General features: G+C 60.8%; 1 protein-coding gene across 2 annotated transcripts in view; it reads right to left on the bottom strand.

Moving 5' to 3' along the window:
* The window catches only part of WNT7B (Wnt family member 7B), a 48,169-nt gene that overhangs the window by 8,896 nt on the left and 25,893 nt on the right, over nt 1–13,380 (bottom strand). The window lies entirely within an intron of this gene.

Raw genomic sequence — 13,380 nt, forward strand, 5'->3', positions numbered from 1 at the left:
CACGTCAAGGTGGGCTGGCTGGGAGCTCCCAGGCAGACACAGGGTCAAGCACAGGGAGAATATGGGGCTCACCCTCCCTGGCTTCAAGTTAGGTCCAGGTGATCTGAAAGGAAGGGCATCGGGTTACTGAGCTCCCTGCTGTTGCTGGCCTGCTGACAAGCTCACGCACATGGACGCATGAGGCACACACGGCAGGGGAGCGTGCAGTAAACTATGTCGGGGGTTCCAGGAGAGAAGGTGACCACAGAGCTCTGCAGGAAGGGGCGCAGGGGTCAAGGAACCTCAAAGGGTGTCCCCACCTGCCTCTGTGAGGGGCGGAGTCAGGGAAGGCTTCCTGGAGGAGGTGACACTTTCGGTAAAGGGAGTCTTAACAAGAGGTTAAAGTTAACTCCCTGCAAGTGCATATGAGTGTGTGTGTGGCATGGGTGAGCGTGTACGTGTATGGCGTGTGTCTGCGGAGTGTCTGTGTGGCCTGTGGCCGTGTGCAGTGGGTGTGTGCACTCCTGGCAGTGGGCATGGCAGGACCAAAGGTGCCAAGGTGTGAAACAGTTTGCTGACCTGGAGCTAGAAGTATGAGCTCAAGCGTAAGAAGGAAAGAGGCCGTCGAGATCTAGGGGGAGCCAGTCGTGGGTAGCCGGAGACATCCCCTGAAGCGCACGGTGCTTTCTGTCCTGGTGCCGGGGCCAGGGCGGTGGACTTGGTGCCCGAGCCTGCTCTGGCTCTGGGAACGATGGAGAGAGCCGGCCCCAGAGCTGAGCTTCCCAAATCATTGCTCTCACTCACCAGCTCTCCCTGGGCGCCAGACACCCTCACACTCACGTGTGAGCCCCTCAGACTAGGGGTTAGTGGCCGGAGCAGGATCTGAACCCAGGCAGTGGCATCAAAACCCTCCAAAGCGAGGGAGGGTCTCTTTGCAGCTAAGCGACTTTGGGCAGAAGAGAGGACAGAAGAGGCACCGACGGGGGCCCTTGGGGAGGAAATGCTGCTTTTGGACGATCTGTGAACCCTGGGGCCCAGCGACTGGTCAGCAGGTGAACGCAGGTGGGAGCCAGCCTCACAGAGGGCACGTCCCAAGCTCGGCGCCTGGGAGGTGGGGCGGAACTCACAGGATTGCGCAATCACACCCAGAGGCCTGGCCGACGGCGTTACCAGTCCCGCGACCAAGCCCTGCCTGAGTTGGGACGGTGTGGGTGTTCCCTCGGAGGCCCTGGGACCTGCCACCCGACCCTCCGCTGCCCAAAATTCAACCTGCTGCCTCCCACGCCCCGCTGTCCCGAAGCCCCCAAGCAGGTAAACAGGCACAGAGGCCCGTGCGCTTGGAGGACATTTCTCGAAAGCCTCCCTTCCATCCATTGTGCGAGTTCCTGGCATCCCCTGGTTCATACCCATGCCCAGCAGACTCCCAGTTACTCATCAGTTACTCACAGGGTGGCCACTCCCACTAATTTCTTTTTTATTTGGTTTTAATGAGCCAAACCCTCTGTCTCGCCGTGAAGACAAGGGGGCGGTGATCGGGGAGCAAGTGGCGTTTGGGGGAGAATCACGGAAGGTGACATTAGGTCTTAGATCGGGGGCTTCACGGCCCCCTGCTCTCTGCACACACACCTCATGTCATTCACACGACAGCCCCACGGGCTGGGAGCATCACTGTGCCCACCCACCCACAGAGCTGGATGCTGCCTCGTGGGGCTTCACAGTGTGTGCGGGCATGGGGGGTGGGGGACAGTCACTCCTGGGGCCATTTGCCAGCCCCCGGTGCACTGCCTGCACATCCTCCTCCCGGGGAGAACGAGTGGGTGTTGGGTTTAGAAAGAAGCCCCTCGAACTTCTGGGCTTGCTCAGCAAACGCGGGTAGCTCGCCAGACCTCTGAGACGACTTCAAGCCCCTAGGATCTGACCCCACCCATCCCCACCTGCCATTCCCCCCAGCCTCGCTGGGCCAGGCCCACCCGGGGGGCAGATGCGGCTGCCTTCAGTGCACACCACTAGCCTTGAATAGAGGATCCGCCTGGTTCCCTGATGCCTGCCCAGGTGGGCGCTGGCCCGCTGCCGCCCAGGTCCACGCGGTCCACAGCTCCCCGCGCTCGGATGCAGCGGGGATGCCCCTGCTCCCAGGAGCCCCGACAGGGTGAGGCAACCTCCTCTGCGCTCCTGCCAGTGCCCCTTGGGCTGTAGGGGTGGAGGGCTGGACCCAGGTCTGATGACTTTGTGTCCCCCCCAACATTGTCCCCAAGCCCTGCACACGAGCAGGTCTGGGGCTGGGCGCTTTACACACTTTGCCTTCTTTTACCTCCATAGCAACACCCTGAAATCAGTCCGGTTGCTCAGACCATCTCAGGGAGGGACGGGAACACGGAGCCAGCCTCCAGGCGGGAAAAGCTTCGTTCCAGGTGACGGGGACAGCGGCCATCTGAGCTCAGCAGCTGCTTCAGGTGTGTCTGGTGACGGGGAGCTGGGTAAAGGCTGCACGGGTGGTCTGCTTGCGTCCAGCAGCAGTTCGGGGGGGCACACATTATTCCCGGGAGGCCCAGGGCCCCTCCTGGGATCCAGAGCCCACCCCAGCACGGATCCGCACCCTCCGACGCCGGAGCCAGCATCCGCATCCAGTAGTATCCCTGGGAAATGCTAGAGGCAGGCAGGCTGCTCGTTGGCTGCCCCCACCTCCATGGCCTCATGAGCCCTGGGTGGGTCCCTGCACACACTGGCCCTGAGGCAGTCACTGCTATTTCCAGGGCCATCTGCTTCTGGTGCCTGGCAGGTCAAGGCGAAAACCATTGCGAGAACCTGCAAGGCCCAAGGTGTCAACAAAGCAGAGTGAAGAGTGGGACACTCAGGCCGGAATAGGCAGGAGAGCACTGGACCTGGAGTCGTACCTGCTGTGCAGCTCTGGGCAAGTCACTCACCCTCTCTGAGCTTGTGTCCCCAGCGGCCCAGTGGGACTCACAATTCTCACCTGCTCCACTGCCCCAGGAGCAGCTCTGAGAACAAACAGGACAGACGGGCATCACCCCAAATGGTGAGCAGGCCTGAGGAGGCTGGGGTTGACCAGGTAAAGCCCAGGGCTTCCAGAACAAGCCCAGACATCACTCTGCTTCCTCCCAGGGGCTGGCCCTGCCCCGCTACCCCCTCCCCAAATATTCTGGATAAACCCAAAATATCTGGAGCAACAGAACCCTCAGAAACCACTGCCACATGGGTAAAAACTGAGGCACCAGGCCCCCTTGGGGGCTACCCAGCTCTATTCCTTCTTTCTGATGGATTGTTCACAGCTCAGCCCTCGCTGACCCTGCTGGGATGCCAGGCTCAGAGAGAGCAGATGCAGGCCCCTGCCCGCTCCATGCCCTCACGGTGCCAGCCAGACCTCGATACCCCGGGTGAGGGGACCTGCCCGGGGCAGTGGGACCTAGTCCCTCCGTCATCCCCTCACTCTGACCCAAAGGAGGACACCGGGCACCAGGCAGATCTTGATGAGCAGCTGCCGGAGGGGACAAATGTCTCCTGAGCAAAGTGGGACAGAACTGAGCACTCCCTACCCTCCTGGGATGGAGCTGGGGGCTGAGCCCACCCTCCCCATGCCCCAGATGCTCCCCCCACTGTCCACTCAAAGCTACCTGCCACTTCGGGATGTGGCGTACTATTTTTAGAAGGCCATAAGTGAGCTCCTAATGACCTGATTAACTGCAGGTCTGGGGAGGCAGGGTGTGAAAGGCACTTGGTTCGCTCTTGGAAGGCAGGCCAAGAATCTGGGACCTCAGAGCTAAGGACCACCCAGGGCCATCCCTCTGTCTCCAACCAGGAGCCGGGGGCCCAGACAGAGTGCGCATGCTGCCCCATGTCACACAGCAGCTCGGGGAGTGGGGGAGTGCAGACCCGAAGTTCTGAAGTGACTCGGGGTTTCAAAGGTCTGGGGCCACACACACTCCGGGGGGGAGGTCAGAGTCTGACACCTGGAGTTCAAGTCTAGACCCTAAAATTGGCCAGTTGGGTGACTTTGGACCAGTCAAGGGGCCCTTCATGTCTCTGTCTCCCCACCTGCCAAATGAAGATAATAGCTCTGATATGGCCGGGTGGCTGTACCAGAGGGCCTGGGGGGCAGGCCTGACCCCCACGAATGACACGCCACACATGGGGTCTCCGTGGGTGTACCTCTGCGTGCATGCACACGAGTGTGGCCCTGGGCATACACCGGGGCTTACGCATGAATGTGGCTCCCATGAGTGTGAGCAAGCACGTGCACCTGTGCATGTCCCGGGCTGGTGGCCAACGCCGTTCAGTTCCCCTTGCCTCTCCACCAACCTGTACTGGCCCCTCTTAAATATGGCATTTCCTTCTTTATTTTTAAAGATTTTATTTATTTGAGAGAAAGAGGGAGAGAGAGAGAGAGAGAGAGAGAACAAGTGGGGGGTGGGGCAGAGGGGGAAGCAGGCTTCCCGCTGAGCAGGGAGCCTGAGGTGGGGCTTGATTCCAGGACCCTGGGATCATGACCTGAGCCGGAGGCAGACACTTAATGACTGAGCCACCCAGGCGCCCCAATATGGCATTTTCTACAACTCAATAATAGAAAGGCAAACAACCCAATGACAAATGGGCAAAGGATCCGAAAAGACATTTCTCCAAAGACGGTATAAAAACAGCCAGTAAGGACAGGAAAGATGCTCAACATCCTGAGCCATCAAGGAAATATAAATCGAAACCACAGTGGGATGCCACTCCAGCCCCACCGGGATGGCTCAAACAAGACAGACAGACAATAATAAGTGTCAGTGCGGACGCCAGACACCAGAACTCTCACGTGCTGTTGGGCGGGGGGATGGAAAATGCCACAGCCATCATAGAGTTACTGCAGGACTCAGAAATCCCCTGCAGGGTGCAGCCCCAGGAGAAATGAACACACAGAAATTTCTATGTAAATACGGCAGCGGCGTTTGCAACAGCCGGTCCGGTGCCCATCGGCAACAAATGGATAAACAAGAGGTGGGCTGGCCACAAAACAGAATAGTCCCCCGCCACAGAAAGGACTCAAACACAGACACACACTACAACAGGGAGAGATCTCAAAAACATGTATGGAGTGAAAGACGCCAGCCACAAAAGGCCACCTAGTGTATGATCCCACTGATGGGAAATTTCCAGAATAGGTACGTCCCTAGGGACAGGAAGCAGATGAGTGTTGTCAAAGGCTGGGGGCTTGGAGGATGACAGCTGAGGGGTTCAGGGTTTCTTTTCGGGGTGATGACAACGTTCCAAAATTGAAGGTGGTGATGGGTGGACAGCTCTGTGAAGAGACTAGAAACTACGGAATTGGACGCTTACACAGATGAATTGTGGGGTATGTGGATTCTACCTCAATAAGCTGTCTTAAAAACATACAGCACTTGATGGTTTTTAGGGGTTGCGCACAACTAGTCCTCGATTTAAACACCCATGGTTAGGATGCTGGGCTCAGAGTAGGCAGGTGACGGGCCCTAGGTCACACAGCAGGCCAGCCACAGAGCTGGGATCTGACCCGGGACCCCAGAGTCATGCTCAGATTGCTCCCTGCCCGCCGGACAGGGAAAGCACGCTGTCCTGCCTCCCATCCCACTGACCACGCCTGCGACTTGGGCTGGCCGGCGCCCGCCCCTGCCATCCTCTCTTACCATCCGGTGCCCCCAACGCCAAGCACAGCCTGCCCTCCGGCCAAACCCCCAGAGCCCCAGGGGTGAGGCCCCCAGCTCAGGGCCAAGCACACAGCTGGGAGGGGCTTCCCCGAGAGCATGGGCAGAGGGCCATGGTCACCACGAGGGCCATCAGGACAGGTGCCTGGGGGGTGACCAGGGAGGGCCCCTCTTGGGGACATCCTGAATGATGAGAGACATGAGCCATGCACAGGTGCAGGGAACAGTGTGCAGGCAGAGGATACTGCAAGGTTAAGGCCCTGAGAAGAGAACAAGATGGGCGTGAGCAGTCTGACCCCACGAAGAGGGTGAAACATGAAATGGGCCACACCGCGTCGACTTGGGGAGCTCAGGGGGAGGGGGCTGGACTTTAAGAAGAGGGGGAGCCCCTGGAGGGTGCCGCTGTGACCGACATTGAAAGGGCCCCTCCAGCTGACTGTGGCCAGCACGGTGGGAGCAGGGCACAAGGGTCTGGGTAAGAAACACTGGTGGCCGGCCAGGTGGAGGCGGTGAGGACGGCCGGCTTGGGACACAGTCTGAGGGTGGAAGCAACGGAGCAGCAGGTGGACTGAGTGAGGGTTTCAGGAAAGACGAATCCAGAAGTCTCCCGAAGTGGGGCCTGGGCAGCTAGGCACCAAGACTGTGGGGCAGAGGACCAGGTTTGGGGGAAATCAAGGAGCTGCCTTGACCACAGGGAGATTGGGGCACGCAGGACACAGTGGAAGCGGAGGCTGGGCACTCAAGCCCTGCCTGGGGGGCCCCCGGCCCTGCTGCTCACCATCACGGGTGCCAACCCAGGTGGAACCAGGGGCCACCCAGCCCTTCACTCCCCTCAGCCTCAGTTTCCCCATGTAATACGGGAGTGAGGCCAGTGCAGCGGGTTCTAAACCTCTTTAGCAGGGAGCTTTTGGATCTCCCTGAGAAGCAGGTCAGAACAGGGAAGCCGGGGCTGAGGTGGGGTAGGGCCATGGATGGTAGGGATGGAGTGGGGACCCCGAGTCTTCCAGGCCTGAGGCCTGGCCACTGGGACACTGCGAGCTGGTGAGTGCGCCTGAGCCCCCGCGCCCACCCCACCCGGCCCCCAGGCTCTCCCAAGCCTAGAAGTGGCTGTGAGAATACTGTCCCCACCTCCCGTCTATGGGTGGAGACGCTGAGGCGAGGGAGACCAGGAGACACCCCAGGCCAAGCCGGCATCTCCTGGTGTCACCCAGGCAAGCAGGTGCAGCGCCCATGTCAGGTGTTAGGATGCACAGGAGCTGGGGGGAGAAGCCCGGGGGCCCAGGGTGGGCCCAGCGAGGCTTCCGGGCCCCTTGGCCCCAGACGGGGCTCGGTCACCGGCCCTGGGCATGCAACTGCCTGCCTGAGCTTATCCCAGCACACGCGGGGCTCAGGCTCAGGGGCTCCGGAGGCAGGGACAATGGGGGTCCGGCGACCCCAGAGACACCTCCAAGCCCAGCGAGGTCCCAAATCCCTATGTGTGCAGTTGAAGATGGCCTGGGGTTCCCGCAGGGGCCTGGAGGGCCAGGGCTCTGCCGGGGGACAAGTGGGCGGGCTGCCTCGGACGCTCATGCCTGTCCCTGCACCTGTTAAAGAGAGGTAGTGAAGCATCCACCCGCAGGGGCCCATGCCGCGTGAGTGAGTGCAGTGGGGGGCTCGCAGCAGCTGGGCGCGGGAGGGGCTCCATGCCCATGGGCTGCTTTCACTCTGCGTCTCAGGACGGGCTGAGACCCTGGGCCTGGGGCAGACGTGTGGGTGTGCGTGTGTGCACGTGTGGGCGTGTGTGCACGTGTGGGCGTGCCTCTATGTCTGTGCTTATGTTGCCCTCTGTCCCTCTTTCTGTGTGTCTCTGTCCCCATCTGTCCCTCTGTTTCTTTCTGGCCCCACCCAGGCCCCCACCCCAGCTCACCTGTGGCTGAGTCAGTGTCTCCACACGAAGCTCTTCCCTGCCCTTGTCATAAACAGAGCATTGGAAAAAGCCACACCAGGTCCGAACACGCCGGCATCCCCGAGTGCCCGAGGCCTTTGTTCTGACCCAGTGAGGCCCTCACATGCCACGCAGCAGCCGTCGAGGTGGGCCGCGCTCCAGCTGGGTACGGGGGTCAACGGGTGGAGAAGGGGCAGAGCCTGGCTTAGGACCACATCGTGAGGGGCAGCATGAGCTGGAGCCTCGGGATCTGTGTCCCAAGCTGGGATGGCTGTCCAGGAGCTTCCACCCCTCCCCGGAGCTTTGGGGAGCCTGAGAAGGCCTCTCGTGCAGGCCTGGCTTCCAGCAGCCCCTCTTGTTAGGGAGGTCAGCCTCGGACTGCCTGCCCTCGTGCACAGCCCCTCGTCCCGGCGTGTGGGAAATTAGCAACTGCTCATGTGTGAGGACGCGGTGGCGTCCGAACCCCTTCCTCCCGAGGCTATCCTCTGGCCCCCTGGAGTCTAGAGTCCTGCTGGGACACCGGGCTGTCCTGCCAGGTTCAAATCTCTAGGCCCTAGCGCTATGTGACCTTGGGTGTGTCATGAGCCTCTCGCGAGCCTCCGTCTCGCCATCTATGATATATGGACAGTAGAACATGGGATGAGCCGTATGGAAGGGTCCACCCACAGCCGGCCTTGGAGGCGGCTGCAGCTGTAACAGAAATCATCCTCTCAACACCGAAGCAGGAGGATGGGGCTTGGAGACCGGCCGAGGTCCGTCCAGGCCTTGACTTTCGGAGGCCAAGGGTGAAGGCCTGCCCACCCTGTGATCTGGGTCCTGCCTCCGTAGACCAGAGCCCAGAGCCCTGGACCCCTTGTCCACTAGACTCTTGGGCAGAACCCCAGTGTGGGCGCTCAGGAGGTGGAGGGCCTTCCTGCCCTAAATCCTGAGGAGAGACCCCAAGTTCTGGCTGAATCCTGGCCCCAGCCTCAGCCCACCGGTATGGGTGGGTAGACAGACCAGGAGAGCACGAGCCTGTGACCAAGTTACACAGCGGGCCCCGAGCAGCTAGCTCGCTGGCTCCCCCGGAGCATCCTGGGTGCAAGGTTCCAAGCCCAGGGCCAGGTGGTCTTCGCTCCACCTCCTGGCACCCTTTCCCAGGACTGACATACAGCAGGCGCTCAATGAATGCAGGCTGAACCCCAGGGGCCACCAGGACAGTCACCCTCACACTCCTGCCCTGCCCCAGGAAGCAGCCGGCGAGTGACCCTCTGCCCTCCGTCTGCTGCGCCCCGGGCTGGAGGAGACAGTCGGATCTGGGTTCGAGTGTGCACGCCGGCCCTGCCCAGGCTGCGTCTGGACAAGCGTGTGCCCCTAAGCGCAGTGCCACCCAGCAGAAGTCTCACGTGAGCCACATATGCCATTTAAGGAACGGGAGGATAAGCAGGTGGACTTCATTTTGGTAACATCATTTATTTAGCCAATATACCCAAACATTACCACGTCAACATGGGCTCGTTGTAAAGATCAGTAGAGATATTTTACTTGCTCTTTTCCTTTGGAAGTCTTCAAAATCTGTTGTGTACCTGACACTTAGGGCATTTGTCCGTTTGCACCAGCCAGCCGTGGCCCTGGAGCCCTCGTCCCTCCCGGGAACCAATGTCACACCTCCCCTGGGCCCGGCCGGCAAAACCCCAGGCAAGGCGCCCGGGCACACAGTCAGCCCCCTCCTCCAAGGATTCGCCAGTGGCTACTTTGGAAGCCTCGAGACTCTCATCCCTCAGTCAGAGGTAAGTCACTCTGCCCCCTCGGATTGTCCAGGAACCAACGGCCTTTGCTAAGCCCCTACTGCAGACCCAGCCGCCAGCCCCAGGCAGCCACGTGAGCCAGGATTAGGGGCGGCCCCTATGCCTGGTCATGTCTGGGGCTGCACATGATGGGCGGGACTCAGTGTTGCTTGGCAGCGGGGTGGGGGTGGGGGCAGGAGTGCACAGAGCTGCAGTCCCCATGCCCCCTGCCAGTGGGTCCCACGGGGCTCGGGGCTCGGGCGAGGGGTGAGGCCGTGGCTGGAGGGTGCCAGTGTTTGAGGGAAGTCCCTCTCCTGCTCAGAACCCTCCCTGCCTTCTGTGGGGCCCTTGGGGTCCCTGCGGCCCAGCTCTGCCCCCTCTTCTGGGCTCTGATCTTCCAGCCTTCTGGTTCACCCTCTTACAGTCCCTGGAAAATACCATCCACTTTCTGGCCTCTGAGCCTTGGCATTGCTGTTCCCTCTGCCTGGAACCCCCTTCCCTGCGCTCACCCCAGGCTGGTCTGGGTCACCCGAATTCTCACTTGGGTCTCATCTCATAGGTCACCCTGTCAGGGAAGCCCCTGACAACAGTCCCAACCCAATTACTGTGCCTGTAAGAAATGCTCTGTCTTGCTCTGGGTCACTGGGGGCCCAAGTTTCTAACAAGCATCCCTGGAAGACAAGTTCACCCCCCAGCTCTCGTGTCATTCCCCCCTACCCCAGGACAGAAGAGTTGAGGACACATTCACCCCCCCCTCCCCAAGCTCATTGCCCCCTAACAGAAGAGATGGGTCAAGAGGGGCCTGGCCATAAGCATCTGTCGCTAAATGGGGAAATAGGCCTGGGGTGGGCTCAGGTTGCCAGAGGGTGGGGGCCGCCAGACACGAGGTGACACCATGGGTGGGTCTTGACTCCCTGAAGGGAGCAGAGCAACTGGTACCTGGGGGGCCTCAGGGCAAAGCCAGGGCAGCAGCATCATTAGAAAGATCTAGCTCAGGCGCCTGGGTGGCTCAGTTGGTTAAGCGACTGCCTTCGGCTCAGGTCATGATCCTGGAGTCCCGGGATCGAGTCCCACATCGGGCTTCCTGCTCAGCAGGGAGTCTGCTTCTCCCTCTGACTCTCTTCCCTCTCGTGCTTTCTATCTCTCATTCTCTCTCTCTCTCTCAAATAAATAAATAAAATCTTTAAAAAAAAAAAAAACTAAACATGCTTTTAAAAAAAAAAGAAAGAAAGATCTAGCTCATGTGGCGTGGTGAGCTCCCCGTCCCAGGAGGTGTACAAGCAACAGCACCAGGTGCTGGAAAAGGGATTGGAACCTTGCACAGGGGTTCATTTGCCCATTGAGGGGTTTCCCTTCAACTCTCAAGATCTAGGCACAGCCCAAGGTCACAGGCAAGGCCTGAAGGGGGCCGTCCCTCCGACCCAGGCCATCCCCCCACTTGGGGCCAATCATTAATTGGCATCGCTTGAGTGGCTGCTCCCACGAGTCCCCCGGCTGCCTGCCAGCTCATGGCCCGTCTCCCATCTCGTGCCCGGGGCAGCCGCATGCCTCTGACATGGGCTGGCTTTGCCACTCGGCCCCACTTCCTGCTCGTGACTCCCAGCCCCTGAGTTCTGGGAGGAGCAGGGGCCTGCTCAGACCACCATCACGGTGCCCACAGGACCCCGCAAGCCAGAGCCCTCCTGGCTGAAGTGGGAGCTGGGCCTTCCTTCCCGGGGGCCAGCCTGGAGCCAAGGAGGGCTTTGAGCAGGGCAAGAGGCCTCCGCCCAGGTGGTAGGGAGCCGGCCCCTGCCACCCCCGGGGCAGAGTGAAGGGAACGCTGAGGCAGGTGCTGAGCTGGCCCGGGGCTGAGAGACTCGGGATGAAGCTCCAGGATGTGTCTGGCCTGGCTGTGGACAGGAAGAGCCAGGGAGGGGTGAGATTTCCTTCTCCAGAGAAATCAGATGTGAATAAGCAGAGCAGAGGGGAAGGGCCTCCCAGGGTTACAGGCAGTGGGGGCAAAGTCCCAGAGGAGGAAAGGGTTGGCATGCTCTGGGAAGAGGAAGAAGTCAGCCAGGGTGAAGCCAAGAGAGGTGGGGGTGATGTATGACAGGGATTACCCAGACTCCAAGCTAAGGAGTTAACTTTATCCTGGAGCAATAGGGAGCTACTGCAGGTTTTGGAGGAAGGGAGTGACATGGCATGACCAGGGCTGGAGGGGAGGCAGGGGGAGGCACTGACAGCTGCCAGGGGAGACCCAGAGAGGCAGGCCCTGCAGGGGCTGTGGGGCAGGGTGGAGGGATGGACAGGGAAACACCGGGTTTCTGCTGAGACAACAGGAACTCAGGTCAAGGGGAAGGCCAAGAACAGCAGATTTAAGCAACAAGATGCTGAGCATGTTGAGCCAGAGGTTCCCAGGGAGCGGCCACACTGGTCTTGGTCCCAGGGGAGAACAGATTGGGGCAGGGCTCAGGGCTCAGGAGACCCAGCCAGAGAGACCAGAGGAAGCCAGGTGAGCTGGGGCCCCGGCAAGGAAGGGGGGCATCGGTCAGCCACATGAAGGTCGTTAACGGCCTGGACAGGGGTGGCAGGAACAAGACGGTGAGGGATGGGGGCGTATCGGGTGTAGACAGCTCTGCCGAAAAGTTTGCCTCTGAAATGCTCATGGAAGGGAGAGGAGGTGCCTTAGGTGGGCTCCCTAGAAGCAGAGCCTGAGACGCCTATTCCCAAGGGGAGCTCAGGGCATGAAGAGCACTGCAGAGCACCCCCACCCACAAGGGTAGAGTTCACACCCTCTGCACCAGTCCGTCCATGGCTGTAGCTGACCCTCCCCGCGGGCCAGGCTTGCAGACCCTCCCAGGCTCCTACTGGGCTGAGGGCTAGTCTCCAAGGAGGAACAGCTGTGAGCTGTTAGCCGTGATCCAGGGGATATGTGACGGCCAGTAAAGGTAATCTGGGTGGGGACTGGCGGTGTCCACTACGGGGGGACGGCGCGGGTCATGGGCTGGGGCCAAAGCCACTCCTCTCGGGCTTTTTATTGGCATTTATTGTGGACCACCGGTGAAGGCCCCCCCCCGCCCCCGCCTGGGACCTGACCATGAGAAGGGGCTCTGAGTGGCTGCGTCTCCCTCACTCCCTGTGTCTCATGGTCCCGAATAAAGTCCGAGCCCCCACCCCTCTGCAAGCCATGGGACCATGTCCACTGCCCATCTCTCCACACAGTGAAGAAGCAAGGTGAATAGGCCAGGTGGCAGGTGGGGACCTGGATCTGAACCCAGCTCCGTCATGGGCAAACCTTGTGGCCGCAGGCGACCTCACCACTCAGCTGCATCCTGGGGGTGCTCACAGCGGCCTCAGAGCCCAGAGTCTCAGGGGTGAGGGGCTGGGGAGGCAAGCGGACCCCCGGCAGCGAGCAGGCACCAAGCAAGCACTGGCGCCGACGCCCCCCCACCTGCGGAGGATGGGGCAGGCAGCCCCGCCCTCCCCAGCTGGCACCTGCAGGGAGGGAGCTGCACTTGGGTGGTGGGGCCCCAGGGAGGGGGTGGTGCCACCCTCCCACCTGTGCCAGGTGCCACCCACAGGCTGCTCACCGCAGAGGGGCCCCGGGGGCTTTCCCCTGCGCCACCCCCAGCCCTATGCCAGGCGTTCCAAGCCCCGCAGAGCTTGGCTCTGGCCTGGGTCCCAGCAGCTGTGGCTCCTTGGCCCGCTGGGATCGGAAGGATGTGTTGTGCCTACAGGCTGGGGTCTGAAATAACAGGGCACCCCCTGCATGCCTGGCGCGGTGCCCCCAAGTTATCACGCCCCCATCTGACCCTCCTGGAAGGGCAGGTGGCATCACCTCCCCACCCTCACCAGTTCAACAGCAGTTTATGCGTACCTACTGCGTGCTGGCCTGGGAGAAGCACTAGGGACCCAGATGAGGGCCCGCTCGCTCAGAGCTCATGTTACAACTGAGGACACTGAGGCCCTGAGCGGCCCGAAGTGCCATGCCCAGGGTCACGCAGCTGGATTCCAATCAAGGTCGGGCTCTGGAAGTCCCACTTTTCCCTGTAAG

Source organism: Eumetopias jubatus, unplaced genomic scaffold, assembly GCF_037043125.1.
Source record: "Eumetopias jubatus isolate StellerSeaLion01/CBP00866 unplaced genomic scaffold, mEumJub1_p1.0 scaffold_8, whole genome shotgun sequence".
Classification (NCBI taxonomy): domain Eukaryota; kingdom Metazoa; phylum Chordata; class Mammalia; order Carnivora; family Otariidae; genus Eumetopias; species Eumetopias jubatus.